At 52.5% G+C, this 11,662-nt stretch overlaps 1 pseudogene across 1 annotated transcript; it reads right to left on the minus strand.

Annotated features, from left to right (window-relative positions):
• Positions 1-6,691: 6,691 nt before the first annotated feature.
• On the minus strand, positions 6,692-11,323 carry LOC308424388 (U6 snRNA-associated Sm-like protein LSm1; annotated as a pseudogene). The gene is made up of 3 exons: positions 11,176-11,323; positions 8,935-8,998; positions 6,692-7,085 (listed from the first exon to the last, which is right to left on the minus strand). The product of its transcript is annotated as a U6 snRNA-associated Sm-like protein LSm1 (transcript).
• Positions 11,324-11,662: the final 339 nt, after the last annotated feature.

Genomic DNA, 11,662 nt, shown 5'->3' on the forward strand with positions numbered 1-11,662 from the left:
ACCTGCTTAGCTCTACCTCCGCCTGTATTTGTTTGTCTGTTTTCTCTGAGTCCAGATACTATCAATGAAGGTGAATGGTTCTGTTCCTGCCCAGTGCCTAGGGGTGTCTGTGTCATGTCCTTCTCTTGGATTCCCAACAGCAAAGCTACCAGGTCTGAACACTACCACTGGATCAGCCTTGGTGACAGTCACGCCATCCCAGCCTTGTCCCAGCAGCTGAGGAGAAGGTGGGCTGGTTTTCCTGCACACAGCAGGTGTACTCGACAGCTTTGAAGAGCAGCTTGCTTCAGCCTTGGCCTCAGCACTTGGCAGGGGCTGTCTTGCTTTCCCTGGAGCCACAGGACCATCCTTGCTCTGAGATGCCCTGCACGCTATCTGCAAGCATCTCTTCAGTGCTCACCACCTCTCTCCGAGGAAGGATGCTAAACTCTTGATGGATGGGGACCCCAGACTCCTCAAGGAACCATCTAGAAACCTGACCTCCAACCTCAAACATCACTTGCATTCATGTTCCACAAAGGCAGGTGGGCAGGCTCCACCTTCCCGTGACAGATGTGCTTCCAAACTTTTGGGTTGTTCTGAGTCCTCCAGCCAGATGTAGGTATCCACAGCCAGGTCATGGGGGCCATGATGGGGGAGACCAGCACCCTACCCAAGTGTTTATCCCAGGTTTCCAGCATCTTCTTCTGCTTGTGTAGGCACAATAAGGGGGAGTTTTCTACCAGAACATGATGACCATGGAACTCTATTCTAATGGTGACAAAGGTCAGGAGCGGCTGCAAGTCGGAAGTGGTCAACTTGGTCTGCAGAGCATCCTCTGAGTAGCAAACTAAGCAGCCCCAAGTGAGGCTTTGCCCCACCCATCTTGCCTCTCTCCATCCCCCTGTGCCCTCTTCCCTGACCCAGACCAAGCACCATGCAACCACGTGTGAGCACCACAGAGCAAGCAGACCTGGACCAGAGGAATCACAGAATTATCACACCCCTTCCACCCTGTCTGTGGTGACCCTGTGAGACCTGGCTTAGGATCACCTGGGCCTCATCAGCGGGTTTATGTTCTTCCGCTCTTCTGCTGACCTTGGGATGGAGAGACCCACTTACAGTGCGAAGGATAACCCAGGATATAGAGCATGGCTGCCCTCTGCTGGCACTTCCGTGCAATGACCACAGAGGACTCCAGCCAGGAAGGCAAATCCCTCCAAGTGACGAAACATGTTATGAATAGGACAGATGGACACTTGGCACCACCTTCCCACAGTCTCAAGGCACAGATAAGGATTTATTTTGTCTGAAAGTAGACAGGTGTGGGCAGGAGACCACCTACATGGAGACTGCTTCACACCAAGTCCCTCTCCCCAATGCCAGCGATCACCCCCCAGACAGAAAAGGCCATAGGGATAGAAAGGTTGATATGTCTGCCTTGCCTACATAAAAAAAAACTGAGAAAACAGACCTCAATCCACTGTTGCTGGTCCACCCTACCTAGAGCACCTATAAGGTGCAGTCTGAGGCCTCCCTCAGTCGGGGAGCCTCAGGAGGGTGGAGTAAATAGAGGTTGGATGCTGCCTTTTACCCCATAGGCTCAGGAACAGGACAGGTAGATGTGTGACTTGTGTAGCAAAACCAGCTTCAGACTGCTCCCCTTGGTAAGATCCTGGTCCCACCTGCTCCCTGGAACCTGACCCCTCACTCCCTGAACACACTCACCTATGTCCCCTCCTCTGAGGCACATTCACTGGTGAGGCCTCTGTGCTCTGCCCAGGGCCTGGGTCCCCCGATTTCCAGAAGCCCCCAAACCCGTAGTTTCTACCCCCATCAGATCTCTAGAAGTCACAGGAGGCCCAACTCGGCCCTCTGGGACTCTGAGGGTTAGACAGTCTCACTACCTTTCAGACAGAAAAGCTCAGCCCCAACCTTCAGTCCAGCCAGAGACAGAAGCCAGCTTGCATGGAGGTGCCCACTACCAGCTTTCCCAGTCCCTCAGTGCTTGGGGTCCATGAGGTCCTGCCTGGCTCTTTGGTCTTGTGATGTGAGACAAGCACTCCTCTTTACCCCTGAGCAACACTGGAACCTCCTGCTGCCCCCCCCCTTTGTTTGCTTCTTAGAGATTAATTTTTACTACTTTAATTGCATAAACGGGGGGGGGGGACACACACATGTCCGCAGAAGCTCGAAGAGGGCGTCAGATCCCTTGGAGTTATAAGAGCCTCTGTGCCTAGGTTCTGAGCCATCTCTGCAGCACTCCCTCTTCTACTAATTTCTCTCTTCTTTTCCTTGTTTTTGTTTTCCCAGACAGGGTTTTTCGCCCTGGCTGTCCTGGAACTCACTCTGTAGACCAGACTGTCTCAAACTCAGAGACTGGCTTGCCTCTGCCTCCCCAGTGCTGGGGGTTAAAGGTGCATACCCTCACGGTTTCCTGTGTCTCACTGCCTGACTCTGTTTACTAATTTCAAAGCTGTCATTATTATTTTCTTCAGGAGTGGGGCCAGGGAGTGCCTTTAAACACTTCCTATATTTGTAAATTCGATGTATTTCTTCTCTGCAGCTTCTGTTACCTTGATAAACAAATCTTTCCAAACACTGGCAGCCTCAGCTGACCAGAAAACCTAGAGTTCCCTTAAAATGGCACCATTTTTCATGGCCCTGGGAAGCTGCCCTATGACACTCCACTGAAAACTTAACTATTCTTTAGCTATTACGTTAGTAAATGACTGAGCAACAGTCTCGGGCCAATCTGAACAGCGCAGCAGCCAGCGCCTCTTCAGCATCCTGGATATTCACAATACCGAATACAGAGATTAACTCTGAACAGCCAATCTGGAACCAACAGCTCTGCTTCAGTGTGTCAATTCCGGGCTCCATTCCCATTCTCCAATGGGGACAGGGACAGTTACTCCCCAGGGTAATGTGCTGTGGGTCCACGTGACCTTTCTCATGACCTTTTTATAACCACAAGACTCTCAAACCATAAAAAGACCTCTGAGTCCAAGCTGGGGGAGACTATCACCCTCAGTGTGGAGGCTGGCCTTGTTTCCTGGCTTCAGACTGAGCTGAGTAAAGACCAGAGGACTCAACAGAGCCCAGAAGGACTCAGATATCCAGCCATCAGGGGAAAAAATGGTGTCTTAAGTTACTAAGGTCTTGGGATGGCATCAGAAGCTGAGGAGGCTTCTTCTGACACTGTTCAGGCATTCAGATGCTCAAAAGTCTGCTCTTTCTGGTTTCAGAGACTCGCCCTGGAGAGGAGTCTGGGACTGACCTGAAAACCCCTCCAGGGGCCAGGGTCACAGGCCATAGTGAGCAGCTTTAGGGACAAGCCGCAACCAAAATCCCTGACCTCAGAGCCCGGCTGCCTGCCCATCATTAAGAGCCCGGTTGTTGTATCCTACAGGGCGCACAGGTGAAAGGGAACAGACGGGCGGCAGCTCAGACCTGTACCTGAGGAAGTCATGACTCTCTTGGGGTAGCGCTCAGAGGACAAGGGTCACCTTACCCTGCAGAACAGAGGAAGATGAAGTTTTCCTAGTTCTGAACCAAATGCTATGCTAAAAGCTCCAATGGACAGATCTGCTGACCCGCCCTGGATCCGAACCTACAGCCACGCCCCCACCTAAGCAGCAATTGGCTGAGGACCCAGGGGCGGATCTTAGGCACGTCATTCACACCCTGCCACACCTGTGGTTCATCATGAGCTATGCACCCAGACGCCCATCCATCCTGGCCGTTGTCTTTACCACAAGAAAGCCGCCGTGCTGAACAGGCAGTAGGGACATCACAGGGAGATCAAAGACAGGGGGCCTTAAATGGGGGTTGGGGGAACAGAGGCAATAGCAAACCCACCGAGGTCAGAAGGAAGTTCAGCTGAGCCTAGATGGACAATTTCTGCTGCACAGACACATGTCCCCACCTTGAGGGGCCTACGGACCTTCCCATATCAGGGAGGGGAAAAGGAGGATTGGCTAACCACCAACTGGGGCACAGCAAGGACAAGACAGCAGACAAAACTTCAGGGTGCCTGAAAGGTCAGGGACAGTACTGAGTGGGCTCCTTAAGAATCCAAGGCTCTTGCTGGAAAGATGGCTCAGCGGTTAAAAGCCCTGTCTGCTCTCCCCGAGGTGTTGAGTTCAACTCCCAGCAACCACATGGTGGCTCACAACCATCTGTAATGGAATCTGATGCCCTCTTCTGGGGTGTCTGAAGATCTATAGTGTACTCACATACATAAGATAAATAAACAAGTCTTTTAAAAAGGGAGGGGCAAGGCTCTGTGCTGCTTCATGAGATGCCGAAAAGCCAGGTCGGGGTTTCAGAAAAGGTGTCGCAGGGCCAGTGCTGAACCAGAGCAAGAAAGGAGGTGTAGGCTGAGTCCCCACCACATGGGTGATCTGCTACCCTTCGTGGACTCCATACATGTCTTTATGACAGCCTGGAGCATCAACACCAGACTCCTTGGATAGATCACTCACTTATATAGATCCAAGGTCCCAGACACAGACTCATTGATACAGGAATCCACCTTTCAGGACCTTCCTGAAGAGGCCTAAGGCGCAAGCAGCAAGAACTACCCTGGACTTCCAACCAACCTTGCTATAAGTGACTTCCCAGGAAAGAGCTGCAGGCTCCTTAAGGCACAGAGAAGGTGGATTTGCTCCTGAAGGTCCCCTTTCTGCTCTGGCTCTGTGTCCTCACCTTTGACAATGGGTGTTTTCCCCTTCCCGTGTCCCATGGGATCTGCACCAGCTGAAGCTCACCCAAAGCCCTCTAGTCCTGGTACACTCCCACCAGCAATCACAGCTGCCTATGGACAGCAGTTTGTCCGAGATGGGGCTGTGTGACTATCCCTGGGGCTCAACAAAACAGGAGGCCTTGCAGAACAGATTACAGCACCAGGCAAAGTAGAGCTGTGAGGTTAAAGGTAGGCTAAGCCATGCATGGGTTTCTGCTGACTCCATTACTGAGAAGGACTTGGTCCTGCACCAGAGCTGAGAGAACTGAGCAGTGAGCTCACAGTTCCCTAGGGATCACCCACTGCACTTCTGTCCCCATTTGGATACATTGTAGCTGTCCTTAGACAGAAGAGGGCACCAGATCCCTTTACAGATGGTTGTGAGCCACCATGTGGTTGCTGGGAATTGAACTCAGGACCACTGAGCCACCTCTGCAGCCCCCTCCGCTCCCATTTGGATGATACCTGCGGTGCCTGCCCTTCCCTGTGAGGCCCAGTCAGTCACCTCTGCTGTCTTGAACAAGAACCTTATCGACCCTGGACAGCTCTAGGGACCATCCCATCTTCTACAATCAAGAACCCAAGTCATCCTTGTAACAGGCTGGAGCCTCCCTCTCTCCAGCTATGGCACCAGCCTCCGGCATGGGCTCCCTTACTGTTTTGACAGGATCAGGATCACCTCCTTACCAGTTGCCCTCTGCCCTTGACCGCTCTGGCTGATCTGGACACTTCCAGTCCACACTGAGCCCACTGCCAACCTATTCCCTGTCATCCAGACTACCAAGGCCATGGCAGGGAGAGCACCCTGCACACCCCAGTGTGCACACCCCAGTGTGCACACCCCAGTGGGGTGGGCAGCTCTGCCCGACGTCATTAATCTCATGCTGACTCCTGTGTCAAAGTGCACGCGATTTCTTGTAAAAATGATCCGGCTGCTAATTAGGCTGTTTATAACTTGTTTCCCTGGTCGCTGATGATAATTAACATGCAAATGAGCTTGGGGAGGGGAGGCTCTGAGCCCCCCGTTCATTACCACGTTAATTACTGTTTGCATACTTAAGTATCTCAGACACAAATGGCAGCAGTTAGTAGAATGGCCAAGATGATCATTATACCCACGGCATTTTGAAAAGTCATTTCACTCTGTTATTTTTCTGTGTGATTAATGGTTCCTGGTGGCCCACTTGATAAACTTCGTTAGTTCTAGCCAATCTAGGCTGTGTACACAGACTGCGGAGCGGCTCCCAGCACAACGCCATCAATCTCTCCTTGGGCACCCCCCCACACCCTGTTGGTAACAGAGTTTCATGGAAAAGAGGAGGCAAAGAAAAAAGTTGGGCAGTTCTTGTGGCCAGAGTACTTCTTGGCCTTAAAGAGACGGGTTCCAGAATTCACTCTGCCCAGCAACAGTGGGCAGTGTTTGCTTACATGATTGAGTGAGAAGATCTGTGTGTCTCGAGGCTGAACTTTGGGGTCCCAGGGTGTCTCCCTGCACAGTGCCAGGATGTCCCCCCTGCACAGTGCCACATGAAGATTTTTTTCCCTGAGATTCATTTTTTTACTTACAAGTAAATGAAATATTTTTTAAGGAAATGTAAACTCTGAGATAAGAAAAGCAATATAAAGGCATGATTCTTGGCTCCACAGTGACTGGGGTGAGGGGAAGTCATGCTGTTGTCTCTTTAACAGTGAACCTGGGCATGGTGGAGTGAATCGCACCTGCAATCCCACAAGCTAGAGGTCATCCTGGTTTACATTGAGTTCTAGATCAGCAAGGACTATGTTGAGACTGCTTGAAGAAGAAAAGCAAAACTGATATACAACGGTTTCATTTAAAAACAAAATCCCATGGTTTCTTTATGTTGGCATCCACGAGAGAAGATCAGTTATCATCCTGATTCTCTGGTCAAATGTGTGAGGTCAGGTGACAGTACCTGCTGTCTAGAGCTGTCCCTGAGCAAGGGCTCATTGCTCATCCAGAGTGTCTGCAGGAGGAATGGAGAGATCCCGGTCTTTAAGGATCCTCATCTTCTCGGCCTCCGGTCTGGTCTGCTGTTCTGCCCTCTGTTCTTCTAGGATCTCTTCCATAGACACCTGTTGAAGGGGTGTGTCACTCTCCTCTCCCAGTAGGTCCACATTTTTCTCCTCTGACCACGAAAACCCCTTGGGAAATATCACCGTACTTTTTGCCCACATGAATTCCGATGGAGCACGAAGTTAGCAAACTGATCGGTGCTTCTTAAGAAAACCTGTGAGTGTCCTCCCATCTGGAAGTAGGACCAAGTGCTTTCTGTCGATGTCCTGGATAAGGCTGGTGGTGCTGGGCATATAGTTCGTTCTGAGCTCCTGCCAGGCTGCACTGAATGGCCAGGAGGGAGTCCCGGAGGGCATCCAGTTGCCCGTCGGCGGGATGCAGGACAGGAACCCACCCCTACATGGAGATCTTAGATGGAACCCTGCACATTCCTGTCTGTCCCTCCCTTCCATCCTTCCTTCCTTCCTTCTTCTCTCCCTCATTAGTCCCCTTTGCTCTCTTTAGTCCTGGCTGCCTGCCAGGCACCTGCTAGGTGACCGTGACCCAACCTTGACCCCTCCCCCATTGAGTGGTCAGAATCTTTCGTTGGAATCCCAGGGAGAAAGTCAACAATACCTGAGTGAGCACAGAGCTGACAGTGACGGGGGCAGAGAAAACCAGGGAAATTATGCCCCTCATGTAGGGGAGTCTGTCTAAGTGGGGGTGACTGAGCCAGGCAGATATTGGGAGGAAACCAGACACAATGATGCTGGAGTAAGACCAGCTTATGGGGGAAGAGGGTAGAGTTCCCTGAGCATTTGTGGTAGAGCCCTACAAGGAACCACTATGAGTAGCCTGAATAATTCAGGTACTGGGATGGCTGAGGAGGGGCAGGGCGGATCCCCAGGTCTGGATCTGAGTGGGTTTTGTGAACTGTGCTTCGGACATGCCACAAATGGGCTGCAGGCACACTGATGCTGAGACAGATACAATCAAATACCTGTTACAATTTGACTGTGATGAGGCAGTGGGGGCTGGAGCAGAGGAGCTGTGTGGAAGGTCTATCTGAGGAAATTTCCTCACTCTAGCCTAGCTCATATGGCCAGGTATCCAAGGCTCCAGCAGGACACTTCTGAGCCAAGAGTCCCCTTTAGGACCTGGGCCCAACACCTGCACTTATAACCCAGTTCTTACTGGTAAGATGGAGTCCCTGCTGAGCAAAGCAGCTGGGGCAGGGGGGCATGGCTTCCCCTCCATGAACATGACCCTGTCTGCAGCTGAACTGTCTGCCAGAGGAGCCTGGAAGTCCCAGATGTACAGCCTCCACAAATGCACAAACATGGCCCCTGTAATGCTTACTCTATTCTGGCAGCCAGCTCTTGTTTTCAGTCTCCTGCACCCGTAGGAGAGACAGAGCAGCAGGTGGGCAGGTGGCTGGGAAAGGGGGGAACACCCCAATCCTCCTACATTATTGATCTCAGGATGGAACAAGAGCCCCAGGGAAAAGAGGAGCTACCTCCCTTGGCAGGTGTGGACTGGGCGTGTCTGCTGGCTGCAGGGCCTGCCAAGAGCTGAGTTTGACTGAGTCAGGGTCCAGGCTGATTAAAAGGAAGGAGTGCAGAGAAGAGAGAGGAGAGGCCTGTCATTTGCTTACAGTTCCTGCTGGCTGTCAACAGAGAAGACAAGTTGAAACTCCACCAGGTAACCCCCAGATTGCCTCAAGTAAGTCTTCTGAACCCTGAAGGGTTCTCTATTGAGTGAGGTCCTGATGGGGGAAGGGTATCCCAAGCCCTGGTGGCTAGGGAGGCTTGGGGTAGTTTACTCAGCCCAGCAGAGCACTGTGGATGCTTGGGGTGCAGATGGCTCTATGTCCCATTCTTCAGGAAGTGGGGAGTGAAAAGCACCCAGAGCCCAAGGTTGCCCCTTGAGGGATCCTGGCTGTAGACCTGTTCTGACTCATGTTGCTTTTAGACACAATGAGCCCCTGAGGCGAGCACCTATGGGGGAGAAGGGGAGGGAGGGGGGTGCATAAGGGTAGCCCTTAAGGAGAACATGTCAGTGGCAAAACGACAGTCTCCCTTGGGGATGGATAGACAAACTGATCATCACACCCATGAGCTGTGTGAAAGCCTCTACCCTTGTTCTAGCACCACCACCAGCTCTCAGAGTCAGGGGGGCTCAGATAGATCTTCACCAGGAAGGGGGATCATTCTCCCAGCCCATGAAGTTAAAGCTAACCACCAGAGACACATCGGTATCTGCGGAGCAAGTTGCAGGAAAGGGTGACCACTGCCCGCTGCATGAATGCATTCTGGAAAGATGCACCAGGTCTTTGTAACCCAGCCGCTCTTGGGAGAACACCAGGGATCTGGAAAGAGGATGCATAAAGACCTCCCATGGGAACAGCCACTCCCAGACTTCCCTCTGGAGAGCTGAGGAAGAGTTCCCTATAGGCCCTGTGAGTGCTGTCCCCAAACAGTAACTCACAGTTGCCAGACCCACACCCCACAAGGTTGACCTCAGCGTTTTCTCAATATCTGCCCTGTTCCCTGCTCATCTGAGAAGACCCTTGTCACTAGCCCAGTGCTCTTTCCAATGAAGGACATCCCAAGGCCCTGCTTAAACACTGTATGTAGGAAGCCCTGGGAGCTACAATGACTCTGCCATTCTTCCCCTGGGGCCAGGCACAGCCTTAGATACAAAGCTATCAGCACAGAGGAGTCATCAGATGGTCAGAACACCTCTTGTACAACTGTTCTCAAGGGTTGTTTAAGGGGTGTCACTATAGAGCAGGGCTGACTCCTGCTCAGACATCCTGGATCCCCAACAAAGCAAGGTGTCTAGAGTAGCAGGTCCTATGTAGTGCACAGTCACCACCAGCTTGATTTGAGTCGGTCACAGCAGAAATCCTTTGGACCAGGGTTATCCTAAAGCCATGCGGTCAATACCCAGGTCCAGATTCTGAAACTCGGAGCCACAGGCCTTGGACTCCCTACCCAGCTCCAGCAGCCAGTGTTTGTCTACCATAGTCTCAGAAGTGTAGACACAATATAGAAGACAGAGCTGGACAGGTGGTCCCAGCACCCAGGCATGACACTCTCAGATGGGAGTAGCAGTCACAACCCAATCCCAACTAGAAGATGGGCCATCTGGCCAGAGCCTGCAGGCCCTCGGGCTCCGTACACCCAGGCAGGGCACAGGGGACAGATCAGGGCTAATGTAATTGCCATAGTCAGTACCACCTCTGTGCCCCAGGCCCTTCCAAGAGCCCCACAGGACAGCCCACTCCATTACAGAGCTCGCCTAATTAGGGTAATTAAAATGAAAGTAATCAAAGTAACATAATAGGAAATTTCTTAATAAGCCCTTGCCACTGCCAACTGCGGGGGTTTTGTGCCTTTGTGAATGTGAAGGAGCCAAGAAGGTAAAACTGAACCCTATGCCCCGTCCTCAGTCTAGACCTGGCCATCCCCAACAAAGAGGGGTTCAGCAGGGCTGCCAGAGCCAGGGCAACCCAAGAACAGGCTGTAGGGCCAAGGACTTGGGGCAAATAAGAAGACCACAGGACCCCAACGTGGTCAGGGACCTGCAGGGACGGGGTGGGACCAGAAGTAGTATGAGGCGAAGAAGCCATCAGCGCATCCAAGGTAGAAGCCTGGGACACAGAGACAAGGCCCGAACATGCGGGGCAGCGCTAGCACAAGGCATGGACTGTTTACCTAGAAGCCAGGCACTGTACACTCCCGAACCTCCCTCCTCCGAGGCTTAGGTTCTCTACTCCATGGATGCCCAGTAAAGCCCAGCGAAGCCTTACCTACTTCCCTTGCCATCCCGTCAGCCTGAGCAGGTCTGGCCACTAGAGGGCAGAGCTGAGCAGCCAGGCATCTTTGGGATGTTGACACTCTCCTTGGAAACTGGCCCCGCCTACTTCTTTGTCTACAGTATTGGGCTGTAAAGGCCCAGAGCCCCTCTAGCTGACCAGCAGCTGCACCCACCACCCCTGACCCTGGCCTAATAAGGGATTTGAGTCATCAGAGCCTTTCCATGCCCAGACCTGGCTGGTTCAGCTTGTAAGTGTGAGCAGGGTGGACATATGTACTTGTGTCTGTCCTGGAGGGCTTGTTGGGGCCAAGAGTGGTTCCTGGGGTCAGAGGGCAGGGTTAGAAGATAGACTTGCTCCAGAGTCTTTCTCTGAGCTGACCATGGGTTCTCTGTGCTCCCCACCATGGGTTGCCTGGTTGTGTTCTCCACCAAGAGTTGCTTGGGAGTGGTCCCACCATGGGTTGTCTGGTTCTGCTCCCCACCACAGGTTGTCTGGTAGTGCTCCCTACCATGTGTTGTCTGTGTTCCACACCATGGGTTATCCAGTACTGCTCCCCACTGTGGATTGTCTAGAGGTGCTTCCCAATGTGGGTTGTCTGATAGTGCTCCCCACCGTGGGTCATCCGGTAGTGCTCCCCACCGTGGGTCATCTGGTAGTACTCCTCCCCACCGTGGGTCATCCGGTAGTGCTCCCCACCATGGGCCATCCGGTAGTGCTCCCCACCAAGGGTTTTCCAGTAGTGCTCCCCATCATGGGCCATCCGGTAGTGCTCCCCACCAAGGGTTTTCCAGTAGTGCTCCCCATCATGGGTTGTCTGATCATGCTCCACACCATAGTTTGTTTATGTTCCCCACTATGGGTTGTCTGGTAGTGCTCCCTACCCTGCCCCAAATCTGGCTCTAGCCCTTAGCCTGCATCACCTAGGCATGAGCAGGTGAGTTGGGACATGTTGCTGGATTGGAGTTCTGAGACACTTAATCTACTGGAGGTAGATGGAGCCAAGTGTCCCAGAGTCTTCCCAGGCCCCTGATCTCTAAAGCACTGCCTCCCCCCAATTTGAACATCAAAGCACTCTTAGGCTGACCTGAGTAGGCAGGGT

This window comes from Micromys minutus (genome assembly GCF_963924665.1).
Source record: "Micromys minutus genome assembly, chromosome: 9".
Taxonomy (NCBI): Eukaryota; Metazoa; Chordata; class Mammalia; order Rodentia; family Muridae; genus Micromys; species Micromys minutus.